The 17,598-nt window shown below is 46.3% G+C and overlaps 1 protein-coding gene across 3 annotated transcripts in view; it reads left to right on the top strand.

Annotated features, from left to right (window-relative positions):
- GK5 (glycerol kinase 5) overlaps positions 1 to 17,598 on the top strand; it is a 126,428-nt gene that overhangs the window by 1,186 nt on the left and 107,644 nt on the right. The gene's annotated exons all lie outside the window — the stretch shown is intronic.

Below are 17,598 nucleotides of genomic sequence, written 5' to 3' on the forward strand. Positions count from 1 at the left end.
GAGTCAGATTACTAGCCTGATCTAAAAGTCTGTGCTGTGGGGAAAAAGTGCGCGGGGGGGGGGGGGGGGGGAGTCTGTGCTGCGGGGAAGAAAGTCTGTGCTGTGGGGAAAAAGTGCGTGGGGGGGGAAAGTCTGCGCTGGGGGGGAAAATGTCAGTAGAACGCATTCTGGAAAAGAAAACATTAGTCTTAATGATTGGGCTCGCTGTAGTACCAGGCGCCTAATTCATTAAGAGGCGGACCTCTGATCCAGCATGCACCATGACCAAAAGTGTAGTCCAGTCAGTGACTGGAGTATGTTTTTGGAGTAAGTTACACCACTAAAGTGATGTAACTTTTCATGAATTTGTTGGGTGGGTGTAGCCATGCCCCCCTCCCATTTATGCTACCAACATATTGGTGTAGCTGGCAGGGACTGCCGTGAAAACAGCAAAATTCTAAATATTGGGGCAAACATATTACGACTTGTTAAGGTGTTTTGTCCAAAATTCAAACAACGTGGCACTCAAAATTGTGAAAAAAATTGATCCATTTTTATTGGCATCCAGATAACATGTGCTCTAAACGTTTTCGGTCCCACCATAGGACCTTCATCAGAGATTAAATCGTGATCTGCAGTTCATAAGACATAACAGAAACACAATTGAATATAATAAGATGCAGAAGAAAAAATAAAAATACAATGAGTTATAAACAACACATGTCGATTGTATATACTTTGAGTATCGGTGAAGAGAGACTAGGCCAAAAGTAATACGCATCCTGTAGTCAATCAGTGCGAGAATATATAGTACTCGGTGTTAAGGAAAAAACAATATCCAATGTACACCTCAGGATGTAGGTGAAATAACAAGTGACACTCCTCACTAGCAGTAAAGGACATAAGTGCTCCGCAGCGCGGGTTGCTATTAGTGCCCATTTCAGTGTGGTGAGCAGTAGTGCTTGTGCTATACGTGGTCTTGGTAGGCCGATCTCTCTTCACTGAACTGCAGATCACGATTTAATCTCTGATGAAGGTCCTATGGTGGGACCGAAAACGTCTAGAGTACATGTTATCTGGATGCCAATAAAAATGGATCAATTTTTTTCACAATTTTGAGTGCCAAGTTGTTTATTGCTTGTACCTCAGTACTCTGTCATGACATATCATGATAACATATGTCGTCCCATCTCTGGTTTTCCAGTGTGCACGCCACTTAGAATTAGTCCTAATTGTCTCCTGCAAATGTTTCATTAGATCTCCCTATGGTCCATTTGATTGGGATCCAGTCACCATTTTTCCTATGAGATATACAGGGTGGTCCCATTTATATGGATACACCTGGGTGGGCCATTTATAAAGATACAATCCAAAATGGCCGACTTCAAAATGGCCGCCATGGTCACCTCCCATCTTGAAAAGTTTCCCCCCACCATATACTAATGTGCCACAAGCAGGATGTTGATATCACCAACCATTCCCATTTTATTTAGGTGTATCCATATAAATGGCCCACCCTGTACAATACGCTAAAGTAATAATATTTCAAAATGGAAAATATTCTAAGCCTAAGCTTCCAGCTGCAGATGTCTAAATGAATAGACTACCTGATCCCGGGGTTATTTCTAGCCCTAGTTTGTACAGAATTTTTCTTTACACTGCTGACGTTTCTCATTCTGACTTTGCCAAAAGTGTCTGTTTTAACAATTAGAAAAAAAAACACTTTATACAATGCACTGTATGTACATTAATGCAGAGAGTCATGTGGGCTGTCTCAGGCTCCTAAGGAGTCATGCAGTCCTGGATTGATTGATTTTCGCACGGGCCCAGGATATGCCATAAACCATTCAAAGCAAAATGTACAGAACTTGCCTTCATCTAAGTACTGGGACTGCAATTAAATGTAATCTGTCAGCAGAGTTTTGGTATGTAATCAGAGTGCAGCATAATGTAAGAGCTGAGAACCTGATTCCAGCAATGTGTCACTTACTAGGCCAGTGGCGGCAAACCTATGGCACGCGTGCCAGAGGGGGGCACACAGAGCCCTCCAGGTGGGAACGGCCACAATCTCCTCAGGACTAGTGCCGCCACTACTTTTTTCAGCCCCCTCACTATCTTCCTCATCACTAGCACTGTGGCCACTCTCCTCTGCATGCATGTGCACCGTCCCATCAGGTCACAGGAGCCAGCTGCTGCTGCTAAAGCCTGAGCCCGCTGCTAAAGAGAAATGAATATTCATTTCTCTTATAGCGCACACAGTTGCTGCCGCCGGCTTCCAGCAGCTGCCGGGCTGTCACAGGTGCCCACTCATTAAGGTAATGAATATTCGCCTCTATCCACTCCCATAGGCATGGAAAGAGGTAAATATTCATTACCTTAATGAGCAGGGACACGTGATCGCCCGGCTGCAGGAGCTGCTGGCACAGGAAGTAGATGCGTCAAGGGTGTGCAGGGAAGGTAAGTAGGATGTTTTGGTTTTTTTTATGCTTTTCTCATGGGGGCCATGCATACCAGGATGGGGATGAGGAATCATGCATACCAGGACAGGGATGAGGAGCTATTCAGACAGGGATTGGGATCATGAGCCATGCATACAAGGATGGGGATGAGTAACCATGCTTACAAGGATGGGGATGAGGAGCCACCCATACAAGGATGGGGGATAAGGAGCCACGCATACAAGGATGGAGATGAGGAGCCACGCATGCAGGGATGGGGATGAGGAGCCACGCATACAAGGATGGGGATGAGGAGCCACGCATACAAGGATGGGGATGAGGAGCCACGCATACAAGGATGGGGATGAGGAGCCACGCATACAAGGATGGGGGATGAGGAGCCACGCATACAAGGATGGGGGATGAGGAGCCACGCATACAAGGATGGGGGATGAGGAGCCACGCATACAAGGATGGGGGATGAGGAGCCACGCATACAAGGATGGGGGATGAGGAGCCACGCATACAAGGATGGGGGATGAGGAGCCACACATACAAGGATGGGGGATGAGGAGCCACGCATACAAGGATGGGGGATGAGGAGCCACGCATACAAGGATGGGGGATGAGGAGCCACGCATACAAGGATGGGGATGAGGAGCCACGCATACAAGGATGGGGATGAGGAGCCATGCATACAAGGATGGGGGATGAGGAGCCACGCATACAAGGATGGGGGATGAGGAGCCACACATACAAGGATGAGGGATGAGGAGCCACGCATACAAGGATGGGGGATGAGGAGCCACGCTTACAAGGATGGGGGATGAGGAGCCACGCATACAAGGATGGGGGATGAGGAGCCACACATACAAGGATGGGGATGAAGAGCCACGCATACAAGGATGGGGATTAGGAGACAATGCATACCCGGCTTATACTCGAGTCAATTAGTTTTCCCAGTTTTTAGTGACAAAAGTAGGTGCCTCAGCTTATACACGAGTATATACAGGTTTTTTTTTTTTATGTGAGCCCATTATACTGTATGGAGCACTATGTGGACACATATAGTATGGAGCATCATGTGGGACCATAATGTTAGGAGCGGCAGAATGCACTAAATAAAAATTATAATAAAGTGCGTTCGCCGCTCAGGGTCCACTGTGAATTAGGTGTTACAACCGCTGCTGAGTGATGGCAGGAGCAATATGACGGTATAATGCGCACCGGTTCAACTTCACCCGTAGTGCGCAGAGCGGGCTCTGTTCACACACAGAGATGCCGCAACACAAAGAACACTGAACCTGTTAGTGTCACAGAGTTCAGTTAAAATGCACACACGGTATCTGGTCACAGGAGCAGGCCCTAAGACAGAGGAGCTGCGTCCTTCTAGACCTACCGTGTGAGCGGCGTCGCTTCTGCGGGCGCCAAGGGGGGCTGCAACTGCAGCGCGGCGTAGGACACTGCCGCTCGACGACAAGGCTGGAAGGCAAGCGCGATGTCGGACGCTAGCGTAGCGGTGCGGTGAGCACAGTGGCTTAAGGCTTGCCACTGACTGGCGCTGACTACTAAACTAATTCCCTATCACCATGCGTAATATCAGAGGGAAGGGGTTTCAAATGAGTCAGTCACCAGAGTCATACATCCGTCACCATTCACACATAGCAGTATAGTCTATACTAGCGCATGGTGGAACGGCTTTTTATAGCCGTGCGGGACCTTCCAGATCTCCGAGATGGACCAATGAGATCTGGAACAGGACCTGGGCACATCACTCCCGATCTCCAATGGGAGATCGTCTCGTGAGCATGCCCAGTAGGAGCACAGAGGGACTTAGTCTCTGGAGCGGTCTGCTGCAAAGTAATCTCCTCTGCAGTAGAAAGACAGCAGGAGACCGCAGAATGTGAGGCTCTAGATTCCTGCAGAGCAGACGCAGAAACCTGACGCCTAACATTTATACAGTGTGGAGCACTATGTGAGGCCATTATACAATATGGAGCACTATGTGGTGCCATTTTATAGTATCTAGCATCGTGTGGAGCCATTATACTGCTTGGAGCACTATGTGTGGCCCATTACACTTGATGCAGTAGTATGTGGAGGCCATTACACTGTATGGAGGACTATGTGAATCCATTGTACTGTATGGAGGATTTTTTGTGCCCATTACACTGTATGGAGAGCTGTGTGAGGATTGCAGTTGGAGAATCGCACTATGTTGGGGGTCACCATTCTTTGTTGGGGGAATTGAGGGAGGGGGGTACAGTCATCATACTGTGCGTGTGGAGGAGTTCACTGTGGGGGTATCATACTGTTTTTTGGAACACTTGTGTTTGCATCATACTTTATTATCTGTTTTATTCAAGGTTTTTTATGCTTTTGTTATTACATATTTATATTAGGCCATTGGGCCGTATGCTTTTAACTGCTGTTACATAGCATTATATTATTCCACTATAATTCCAAAGGTTAATCATTTTATTTGATAAGGAAAAACTTCCTCAATTATAGACTTTTTTTAACAAATATCAAGGTTGGTCTGCAGCTTTCTGCAAGCTTTTGACTTTAGCCCTCTGTGTATTTGAGTTTGATATCCCTGCCTTAAAGGGTTTTGTAACGATCCATTTTTGGATCTATGTCAGTTTGGGCTGCTCACATATAAACTTTTTTCCTTTCAGGCCTTCGGGGTTTAATATTAGTTTTTCCCCCTGGTGGCCGCTGGTGTTACTATATGTTTAGTTAGTCTGTGTGTGCTGGTGATATCCACTCCCACCTTCCTATATAAGGTCACCTGGTGCATCAGCTGACTGTTGGTTATGACAGGTCCTTTTTGGATACTAACAGTGGTGAAGACTGGAGCTACCTGGTGCAGCAGGACTGTGGAGTCGGTAAGCCAAACCTGCGACTCCTCAATTTCCCTTACACCGACTCCAACTACGACACCCACATATATTGCTTATATTAAGTGAAAAGTGTATTGTAGTACAATGTGAACATCAGACATTTAATAATTTTTATGATACAATAATCAAGATATTTAGAGAGAACATAATATATATTTATTGGAATACAACTTTAGAACACAAAAAACTGTAATAAATTGTAAATATGTAATCACTATGTAATATCGATTACATATATATTGTGTGTATGTATGTGTAAAATATATATATATATATATATATATATATATAGTGGTGTAGTGACCACTGTGTCTGCTAGGGGGCGCTGTGTGGGTGTCTCAGGATGAGTGTACAGGCACATCCAGAGTGGTAACAGGAGCAGGGTGCTAAAGGATCGTTATGTATCCCAAGGTGGGTAGCCTTGGGATGAAGGCTTGATAATGTGCTGATCAGCAGAGCTGATCTTTCGTGCCAGTATATTAGGGAGAAGCCTTCAGGTGATTGGTGAGACGGGTGGGATCAATCACCTACAAACCCACCTGGGAGTGGGTGACTAGAATGCCATAGTAAAGTACATGTGTGTGAATGATTGAAGGACCTGTGATTAGGTCATAGCCATGTGATCCGGTGGGCGTGGCTATGGACCATATAAGGTGGCCAGGGTAGGTCACATGAGTGAATTCTTGGACCCGGTTGGTCCGTATGAAAGGTCTCGTCTGGCTGACGTGGCTGTCTTCCTGACAGCACGTGGAGAGGCTGTGTATAATGGCTGCATATGCCTGAGAGTTCCCAGGGAGAGGGAATGAACGTCTGCACAGAGAAGCAGCCATGAGGTAACCCTGACAGGGGATATAACTGTGAGGCTAGAGAGCCTATGTGCTGGACATTGCACAACCTGTGTGACCACAGGATAAACAGAGTGAAGCTCTGTCATGGACGCTATGCTGATTTGATATGAACTTTCTGTTGCAGTTCATGGTTTATGATGCCCAATAAACCGCATGAACTGTTGGAGTTATATGAGAAACCCGTGCCGGACCTGGGTATTTGGCTGCCTAGCGAGTGTCCCCTATCTGAATAATAAGCGCTACCTTACAATTGGTGGAGAATGCGGGCAGTGTTGTAGCCTTGTTGCTAGGACGAGGACTGAAAAATACGATTGCTAAGGGCAACGGTTCCAACAGCACATGTTGTAGTGCTGGCAACGCTGAGCCAGGAGGGCTGACAGTCTTGAAAGCCATGTGATATGCTGACCAGGGTCAGTGGAAGAGATTTTATAGGACACCTCTGCAGTAGAGGGGTCCGAGAACCTGCGTGGCCAGCAGGTGACAGTCTTGAAAGCCCTGTGATGTGCTGACCGGGGTCAGAGAAATAGACTGTGGATTGCTATAGGGTGCTTCTGTGGATAAGGCTGGTTTCACATTAGCGTTGAAACAACGCTGCGCACTGCGTCGGCAAGCCCCGCCCCGATCCGGCTCCCTGCCCGTCCCATCCGGGATCACCGCCTACTTTCGCATTTGCACGCATGCGATCGGCGCACCCTATCTTTAGCATAGGGTGCGCAGATCATGCGCTGCCAGTGTGAAAGTAGCGTGCTGCGCACTTTTGACGGTGCGCGCCGAAATGCAACATGCTTTATTTCGGCGCGCACGGCGCACCGTCAAAGGTGCGCAGCACGCTACTTTCACACTGGCAACGCATGATCTGCGCACCCTATGCTAAAGATAGGGTGCGCCGATCGCATGCGTGCAAATGCGAAAGTAGGCGGTGATCCCGGATGGGACGGGCAGGGAGCCGGATCGGGGCGGGGCTTACTGACGCAGTGCACAGCATTGTTTCAACGCTAATGTGAAACCAGCCTTAGAGGTACCCGAGAACCTGTGTGGCCGACACAGGTAACGGACAGGTGTCCGTGTTGTACTGACCGGGGTCAGTGAGAAAGACTGTGTACCTGGAGGGTTCAGTGTGCAAGGTCCTGGAGGGTCAGTGTTGGGAGGTTCTGGGAGAAGAATCAGATCCCTGGAGCATGTACTGTGACCTTGGACATGGTGAGGCGTGAGTGTTGGACAGTCTCAGTAGGAGATGGATGTCCTGAATAGCACCCGCTAAGCCCCTGGATCTGGTGAGGCCTGTGTGTTGGGAAACCCTGGGAGGAGGGTCGGCTCCCTGAATAGCACTCGGTGTGCCCTGTGTGTTGGACAGTCTCAGGAGGCGACGGACATCCTGAATAGCACAGACAGGACACGTGAGTTTTGTGTTGTGTGTGTTTTTTTTTCTTTTCCCTCTCAAGTCAGCTGGTGGTGGCTCAGTGGGGTCAAGAAGGTGACAAGCGGCTTGCTGTAACTTGGCGGGGTTACAAAGGTGACAAGCGGCTTGCTGTAATTCGGCGGGGTTACGAAGGTGACCCCAGTAGCTGTGTGTGAGCGGAAGCCGGAGGTGTCGGAGGTCGGTAACAGCAGGAGCTGTGGTGGTGCCAACAAGAACTTGTGTGGTATCGTTAAAGACAAACTGTTTTGGTGTGAACTGTGGTCTAAGAAGACCTGTAGAAAGGACATGGGGAAATCCCGAAAGGGGGCGGTGACCCAAATCGTGGTGGTAACCCAAGAAGGGGTGAGGTCTCAGAGGGAGGCGGTGACCCAAATCAGAGTGGTAACCCAAAAAGGGGTGGAGTCCCAGACGCAAATCGGGGTGGTTCAGAAAAGGGCCATGTTTCCAGAAGGGACAGCACTGGGTACCTCAGTGGACATGTCTGGGGAACGGCAGTGTGTGTGTATGTCTTTTTCAGAATGTGGGATATTCTTTCCGGATAATAACGATGGGCTGCAGGTGTGTACCGTGATGTTGCACCGGAAAAGAGTCTCTGGTCGGCTGGACTCAAAGAGTCAGGTGACTCTCACAGGAACTCCTCTCACTTTCTGTCTGACCGAGAAAATGGTCCAGGTTCGCTGTAAACATGGGGTCACGGTGAACTATGCGGTAGACAGAGTAATTTTTGAGGCGTTCCACAGCATTGAGTGCCAAGGTGGCGGTATACCACCAGACTTAGTGTATGCCTTGGAGATGCGCCGGGACTTTGTTGTGTTTGATGATGTATGCCAGGGGGATGGAGACGTTTCTACTGTTGAGCTAGCAGACATTGAGACGGTGACGCCTACTAAAGTGGACAAATCAGTTATAGAAGTGAACAACAGATCACACAAGCGCTTACCAAGCAATAAACACTAATAGTTCCCCAGCTGCTTGGTCTAGTGTAAGTCGGTGTCAGCCCACAGTTTTAAAACAAATCCAAAACAAACAAAAAGACCTGCGCTAAAAGGATTAAATAGAGGCTGCAAAAGTGGACAAATGATGTACAAAGGCACCACCTAAGTTAACATGTATCAATTCAATAAAGGTACAAACTACAAATACCATAGATAATCGCACATAGATGTGGCAGTTTCAGATTGGTCCACGGGCAAAGTTCTGTCTGTCTGGACTTGAGCTAAAGCGTCGCTTCATGCACAAACCAGCATTGTTACCGCGTCTGTGTGATTGATCCTCTGCAGCTCTCATCATCATCCCCTTTTTTTCTGGTGAGTGCATGCTGGTTTCCTTGAGGATTAGTATTTAGTGCTATTGTTTTATGTGCGATTATCTATGGTATTTGTAGTTTGTACCTTTATTGAATTGATACATGTTAACTTAGGTGGTGCCTTTGTACATCATTTGTCCACTTTTGCAGCCTCTATTTAATCCTTTTAGCGCAGGTCTTTTTGTTTGTTTTGGATCAGTTATAGAAGTGACCGGAAAAAGGGGTACATTTGCCCAACTGACGGACCTGACGTCCCGTGATATGACGGATGGTTGGCTGGGAGATGAGACAACTGGAGTAGACACACGGTTTGACGCTAACTGGAGGGTTTACTCGACTGATGGGGCTGACCCAGTGGTACCCGTTGAAGATATAATTAAAGAAGTAGTGGTGCGACACGTGATGGCCAAAAGGGAGCAGGATCATGAATACAGCTGATAAGAGAGACAGTGGAAGAACATGTCAAACGAGAAAGAGTCCTTAGACAATTGGCGAGCACAGGGTCGAGGAGCTCGAGAAAGAAGTCTTGGAGCTCAAAGAAACTGTAAGTGGTCTTCTGCGGGAGAAGAGGTTGAACTACGACTTACAGCGTGTTAGGCGTCGGATTTCTGTCGCTGCATAGCGAGAATCCCGAGTCTTACTTCCAGCGGTCTCCCATTCCTCTCCAGCCGCAGAGGAGGTTGCTCGGCAAACTCGTCGGTCCAGGCGCTCTGTCCAGACCAGCTCCATGGGTTTACTTGCTGCTGCCACCTCTGGCGCAGCTATGACAATACATGCATGGTGCTCAGTAGCGAGATTCTCCAGGGACTAAGTCCCCATGTCGGGCCACTGAGCATGACCGTGGAGTGATCTCCCATTGGAGATTGAAGGTCACGTGCTCAGGTCCTGCTCCTGTTTGGATTGGCCCATCCGAGAAGCCAGGAAGGTCCCGGACGTCTCTGCGTTATAAACTTCTGTGAAGCACTTGGGGGTTCAAAGTGCTCACCAGGCATCTAGATAAGTTCCTTGGGAGGTCTAGTTTGCAAAATGGGGTCACTTGTGGGGGGTTTCTATTGTTTAGGCACATCAGGGGCTCTGCAAACGTAACGACGACTGCAGACCATTCCATCAAAGTCTGCATTTCAAAACGTCACTACTTCCATTCCGAGCCCTTACATGTGCCCAAACAATGGTTCCCCCCCATATATGTGGCACTAGTGTACTCAGGACAAACTGTACAACAACTTTTGGGGTCCAATTTATCCTGCTACCCCTGTGAAAATAAAAAATTGCTGGCTGAAAATCTTCCGAGCCTCGACGTGTACCCAAACAGTGGTCCCCACCCAGATATGGGGTACCAGTGTACTCAGGACAAACTGGACAACAACTTTTGGGGTCTAATTTATCCTGGTACCCTTGTGAAAATAAAAAATTGAGCACTAAAACTTACTTTTTGAGGAAAAAAAATTTTTATTTTCACGGCTCTGCGTTATAAACTTATGTGAAGTGCTTGGGGGTTCAAGGTGCTCACCTCACATCTAGATAAGTTCCTTGGGGGATCTAGTCTCCAAAATGGGGTCACTTGCGGGGGGGTTCCACAGTTTAGGTACATCAGGGGCTCTGCAAATGTAACATGATGCCCGCAGCAGGGCTGTGGAGTCGGTAAGCCAAACCTGCGACTCCGACTCCTCAATTTCCCTTACACCGACTCCGACTTCCACATATATTGCTTATATTTAAGTGAAAAATTTATTGTAGTACAATGTGAACATCAGACATTTAATCATTTCTATGATACAATAATCAAGATATTTAGAGAACAGAATATCTATTTATTGGAATACAACTTTAGAACACAAAAAACTGTAATAAATTGTAAATATGTAATACACTATGTAATATCGATTACATACATATGGTACAGACCAAAGTTTGGACACACCTTCTCATTCAAAGAGTTTTCTTTATTTTCATGACTATGAAAATTGTAGATTCACTCTGAAGGCATCAAAACTATGAACTAACACATGTGGAATTATATAATTAACAAAAAAGTGTGAAACAACTGAAAATATGTCTTATATTCTAGGTTCTTCAAAGTAGCCACCTTTTGCTTTGATTACTGCTTTGCACACTCTTGATGAGCTTCAAGAGGTAGTCACCGAAAATGGTCTTCCAACAGTCTTGATGGAGTTCCCAGAGATGCTTAGCACTTGTTGGCCCTTTTGCCTTCACTCTGCAGTCCAGCCCACCCCAAACCATCTCGATTGGGTTCAGGTCTGGTGTCTGTGGAGGCCAGCTCATCTGGCGTAGCATACTATCACGCTCCTTCTTGGTCAAAAAGCCCTTACACAGCCTGGAGGTGTTTTTGGGGTCATTGTCCTGATGAAAAATAAATGATGGTCCAACTAAACGCAAAGCGGATGGAATAGCATGCCGCTTCAAGATGCTGTGGTAACCATGCTGGTTCAGTATGCCTTGAATTTTGAATAAATTCCCAACAGTGTCACCAGCCAAGCACCATCACACCTCCTCCTCCATGCTTCACGTTGGGAACCAGGCATGTAGAGTCCATCTGTTCACCTTTTCTGCGTCGCACAAAGACACGGTGGTTGGAACCAAAGATCTCAAATTTGGACTCATCAGACCAAAGCACAGATTTCCACTGGTCTAGTGTCCATTCCTTGTGTTCTTTAGCCCAAACAAGTCTCTTCTGCTTGTTGCCTGTCCTTAGCAGTGGTTTCCTAGCAGCTATTATACCATGAAGGCCTGCTGCACAAAGTCTCCTCTTAACAGTTGTTGTAGAGATGTGTCTGCTGCTAGACCTTTGTGTGGCATTGACCTGGTCTCTGAGCTGCTATTAACCTGCGATTTCTGAGGCTGGTGACTCGGATGAACTTATCCTCCGCAGCAGAGGTGACTCTTGGTCTTCCTTTCCTGGGGCGGTCCTCATGTGAGCCAGTTTCTTTGTAGCGCTTGATGGTTTTTGCCACTGCACTTGGGGAATGCTAAGAGTGTGCAAAGCAGAAATCAAAGCAAAAGGTGGCTACTTTGAAGAACCTAGAATTTAAGACATACAGTATTTTCAGTTGTTTCACACTTTTTTGTTAATTATATAATACCACATGTGTTAATTCATAGTTTTGATGCCTTCAGAGTGAATCTACAATTTTCATAGTCATGAAAATAAAGGAAACACTTTGAGACGGTGTGCCCAAACTTTTGGTCTGTACTGTGTGTGTATATATATTGTAGGGATGTGACTCGCTTAGGTGCAGCGGGAGACCAATATGAGACAGGTTCTTCCAAAGTTCATGTGGTTTATTCACGTCATAAACGCACAAGGCAGCGTAACAACAAAAAGTAGCCTTTAGCTCAGGCAAAGAACACAAATGTCCGTGGTTGTAGACTCAGACCAGGAGTCTCAGCACACATGGGAGACTTAGTCCTCCCCACACACAACTCCCTGGTTCAGGAGCAGGCCACAATATAAGGCTGTAGCCACACCCACGAACCCGGCAGCTGACTGGTCACCTGACTGTGACATCACCACAGGTCCTTCAAACAACAACAATAATAATATCTGGTACGCTTTACTTATGCCTTACATTATAGAGACAAGCCATTTATGAGGCACATATCTCCCATCGATTACACGACCCTTAGCCCTGCCACAATATATATATATATATATATATATATATATATATACATATACACACTATGACTTATCTCGGCTAAGACAAAGCCTAGATCCTCAGGCTACATTCACACCATGGGCGTAGCCAGGATCAAACCTGGGGGGGGGGGCAGAACCTCATACTGTTCTGCAGAATTTCATACTGCACACCCATACACTTGAAAAAAAAAGCCTGCACCTTAAGAAGATGTGGTGAATGCAGTCTATTTATTCCAACTGTCAATTGACGTTGATGTGTTACTGAAGACGAGCAATGCCTGTCCTGGGCGTCCTTTTGGGCAGCTATGAGGTGTACCTGACTGGTGCTAAAAAAAAAGGAGTGTTTGTCTGTGTGCTATCCGGCTTTCATTCTTTTTGGTACAGATATGATATGGATACAGATATGGATAAATGGATAGATAGAGAAGATTTCTAATCTGGTTTTCCTATTGAAAACATTATCTATGAGCTCAAAAACCTTTCAGGTGATGCGTTTTTTTAAAAAGCTGATCTGCTTTTGCAACTGAAAAACGTATCCTCAAAAAACGCAGGAAAAACGCTGTGTGTGAATGTAGCCTTAGATCAGGAATAGAACAGTCATTTATAGGACATTTCATAACTTTCCCAAATTCCTATGAAAAAATATTCAGCACATTCTGCATTGAACTACTGTTCCCATTTTATTATATATTTTAGGAGTCGGAGTCGGTCCATTTTATACCGACTCCACCAAAATGAGCACCGACTCCGACTCCACAGCCCTGGCCCGCAGACCATTCCATCAAAGTCAGCATCTCAAAATGTCACTACTTCCCTTCCGAGCCCCGACGTGAGCCCAAACAGTGGTTCCCCCCACATATGGGGTACCAGCGTACTCAGGACAAACTGGACAACAACTTTTGGGGTCTAATTTATCCTGGTACCCTTGTGAAAATAAAAAATTGCACACTAAAAAATTTGAGGAAAAAAAAAATTTTTTATTTTCACGGCTCTGCGTTATAAACTTTTGTGAAGCACTTGGGGGTTCAAAGTGCTCACTATGCATCTAGATAAGTTCCTTAGGGGGTCTAGTTTTCAAAATGGGGTCATTTGTGGGGGAGCTCCAAAGTTTAGGCACACAGGGGCTCTCCAAACACGACATGGTGTCCGCTAACAATTAGAAGTAATTTGCATTTCAAAAAGTCAAATGGCGCTCCTTCCCTTCTGAGCCCTGCCGGGTGCCCAAACAGTGGTTCCCCCCCACATATGGGGTGTCAGCGTACTCAGGACAAACTGGACAACAACTTTTGTGGTCCAATTTCTCCTGTTAGCCTTGGGAAAATTAAAAAGTGTGCTAAAAATCATTTTTGAGGAAAAAAAATTATTTTTTATTTTCACTGCTCTGTGTTATAAACTTTTGTGAAGCACTTGGGGTTCAAAGTGCTCACTACACATCTAGATAAGTTCCTTAGGGGGTCTAGTTTCCAAAATGGGGTCACTTGTGGGGGAGCTCCAATGTTTAGATACACAGGGGCTCTCCAAACGCGACATGGTGTCCGATAACGATTGGAGCTAATTTTCCATGCAAAAAGTCAAATGGTGCTCCTTCCCTTCCGGGCCCTGCCGTGCGCTCAAACAGTGGTTTATGACCACATATGAGGTATCTGTGCACTCAGGAGAAATTTTTTAACAAATTTTAGGATCCATTTTATCCTGTTGCCCATGTGAAAATGAAAAAACTGAGGCTAAAAGAAATTTTTTGTGAAAAAAAAAAAAGTACTTTTTTTTTTTTATACAGATCAATTTGTGAAGTACCTGCGGGTTCAAAGTGATCTCTATGCATCTAGATAAGTTCCTTGGGGGTCAAAATGGGGTCACTTGTGGGGGAGCTCCAATGTTTAGGCGCACAGGGGCTCTCCAAATGTGACATGGCAACCGCTAAATATTCCAGCATATTTTCCATTCAAAAAGTCAAATGGTGCTCCTTCCCTTCTGAGCCCTGCCGTGCGCCCAAACAGTGGTTTATGACCACATATGAGGTATCGGTGTATTCAGGAGAAATTGCCCAACAAATTTTAGGATCCATTTCATCCTGTTGCCCATGTGAAAATGAAAAAATTGATGCTAAAAGAAAATTTTTGTTGGAAAAATTAAAATGTCCAATTTTTCTTTCCAAGTTGCTTTAGTTTCTGTGAAACACCTGAAGGGTTAATAATTTTCTTGAATGTAGTTTTGAGTAGCTTTAGCGGTGCAGTTTTTAGAATGGTGTCACTTTTGGGTATTTTCTGCCATATAGACCCCTCAAAGTGACTTCAAATGTGAGGTGGTCCCTAAAAAAAATGGTTTTGTAAATTTTATTGTAAAAATGAGAAATAGCTGGTCAACTTTTAACCCCTATAACTTCCTAACAAAAAAATATTTTGTTTCCAAAATTGTGCTGATGTAAAGTAGACATGTGGGAAATGTTATTTAGTAACTATTTTGTGTCACCTAACTCTCTGGTTTAACAGAATAAAAATTCAAAATTTGAAAATTGCGAAATTTTCTAAATTTTCGCCAAATTTCTGATTTTTTCACAAATAAAAGCAAAAATTATCGACCTAAATTTACCACTAACATGAAGCCCAATATGTCAGGAAAAAACAATCTCAGAATCTCTAGGATCCGTTGAAGCGTTCCTGAGTTATTACCTCATAAAGGGACACTGGTCAGAATTGCAAAAAATGGCCTGGTCATTAAGGTCAAAATAGGCTTGGTCATGAAGGGGTTAAATAAGTGCTGCCCCATCAAGTGGCTTGATTGACAATTGCCCCTTTCCCAGCACGTCTCTTCAAGATGGGATCAATTTTAAGGGTTCTGGTGGCAATAACCAATTTCCTCACATTTCCAATCAGATTTCCAGCATGTCCCTCTTGCACACTATCTGTTATTGTCAGCTGCAGCATGTGCACATCTTTCTCACTTTAGACCCCTTTACATTTAGCGATGCACCAGCGATCCGACCACGATACGACCCGGTCAGGATCGCTGGTGCATTGCTAAATGGTTGCTAGTGAGCCACCAAACAGGCAGATCTCACTAGCGATGTAGTGACGCAGCAGCAGTCGTTACTTACCTTTCACACGCAGCGATGCTGACGTCCTCCCGCCCGCGTCCACACGTCGCTCGTCGACGCCAGCAGGAAGCGCCCGACGAGAAATGGACCCGGCCGATCTCGCGCGATCAGCGACAGACAGTGGGGGAGCCGATCCAAGGTAAGTATCACACATAGCGATATCGCTGATGCGTTACAAAATCGGTGATGCTTTAGCGATATCTCTAGCGATATCGCTATGTGTAAAACCCCCTTTTCTCCAGCTCGGGGCCCAGGAATTGGATCCTGTGCAGGGCAGGCACCCCTCCTCTCTCTGGTGAAGACGGCAGAAGACAGGGCAGAGGAGGGGATATTGCCCCCTGCAGTCTGGAGCCGGTGCAGGACGGGAGCACTGCAGCATACAAGTGAGTTTTGATAGGTACGTGCCCCTGCTTCTAGGGGGGGGAAGCTGCCCCCCTCCCCCTCGCTGGCTATGGCCATGATTCACACACAGCGTTTTTGCGGAGAGTCTGGGCATCCCAGCAAAGTTAATGGGTTTCAAGATATGACATTCAGACACATCGTTTTGTGAGGATCCGTTTTTTGGGCTGAATGAGCTTGTCAGTTTGTGTGGCGTTTTTCTAATCTGCTTTTGCTATTGAAAACATTATCTACGAGCTCAAAAACCTTTCAGGTGATGGGGTTTTTTTTAAATAGCTGATCTGTTTCTGCAGCTGAAAAATGTATCCTCAAAAAAGGCTGCAAAAACTGTGTGTGTGATTGTAGCCTTAGATCAGGAATAGAACAGCCATTTATGGGACTGTCAGGATCCTGTCAGCGCCGGCGAACTGCCACGGCTGCACAGGGAGACTCACCCACATTGCGGGAGGGCCCGGGGTCCGATACTGCAGGGAAAGTTCAGGCAGACAGGACCTGCGACACTGAAGGTAGCAAAAAGTACAAGGACCTACAATCATGTGACTGCAGGGGGCGGGGCTTAGCGTCCTACTGCTGGAGATTATGTAATATACTTACTACAGGGATACTGTAGTAGAGGAGAGGGAAACGCAGGTCAGACAAGCAGAGGTCATAAGCGGTACCAGAGGGACGAGCAGAGAGTAGTCAGAACGTAAGCGATGAGTCATACATGGAGATAGCTGAACAGTACAAGAGGGGCAGTCAGAGAATAGTCAGGTCACAGGCAGTGAGTCATACACAGAGAGGGTAGCGCAGTACAAGAGGAACAGGCAGAACTAGTAACAGGGACGGAACCGGATCAAAACCAAGCAAGCAACAAGTTATCAGGCACAAGGCATACATACACAAGGGGTCAACCAACTCAGCTGAGGGCAGGAGTAAACTTGACACCGGACCTAGGTCGAGTGGTCACTAAATAACCGCCCTCTGCCAGAGAGAGGCAGAAACAATTAACCCCTGTCTGACCAGGACGGGCCAAAGACAAAACCCCGTCCTGGATCATGACAAGAACATTTCATAACTTTCCCAAATTCCTATGAAAAAATATTCAGCACATTCTGCATTGAACTACTGTACCCAATTTATTATATATTTTAGGAGTCGAAGTCGGTCCATTTTAAACCGACTCCACCAAAATGAGCACCGACTCAGACTCCGACTCCACAGCCCTGTGGTGCAGTGGTGGTTCAGCTTGTCGGGAGCAGTGGTGGTGCTGCTGAAGACAGGAGCTTTCTGGAGCAGTGGTGATTCTGCTGAAAGCTGAGTTCAGGAGCCTTACTCTGCTGCACGGTGCATTGGCAGCAGAGAAAGCTAAGTGTTTTGTTTAACCCTGTCTGCCATATCTCCCCTTGGTGTTTTATTAGTGCAGCGGTAGGACCAGTGTCCGCACTTACCATTTCCCTAGTGAGGGATAGGTGCAGGGTAAGTGAGGGACAAGGTATCCTGCTCGGCGACGGTTTGAAAGAAGCCGTATAGGGACGTCAGGCTAGTCCAGGACTCAGCCGCAGCAGAGTGCA

The sequence above is a fragment of the Dendrobates tinctorius genome, unplaced genomic scaffold (assembly GCF_039654945.1).
Source record: "Dendrobates tinctorius isolate UK_male_01 unplaced genomic scaffold, ASM3965494v1 ptg000049l, whole genome shotgun sequence".
Taxonomy (NCBI): Eukaryota; Metazoa; Chordata; class Amphibia; order Anura; family Dendrobatidae; genus Dendrobates; species Dendrobates tinctorius.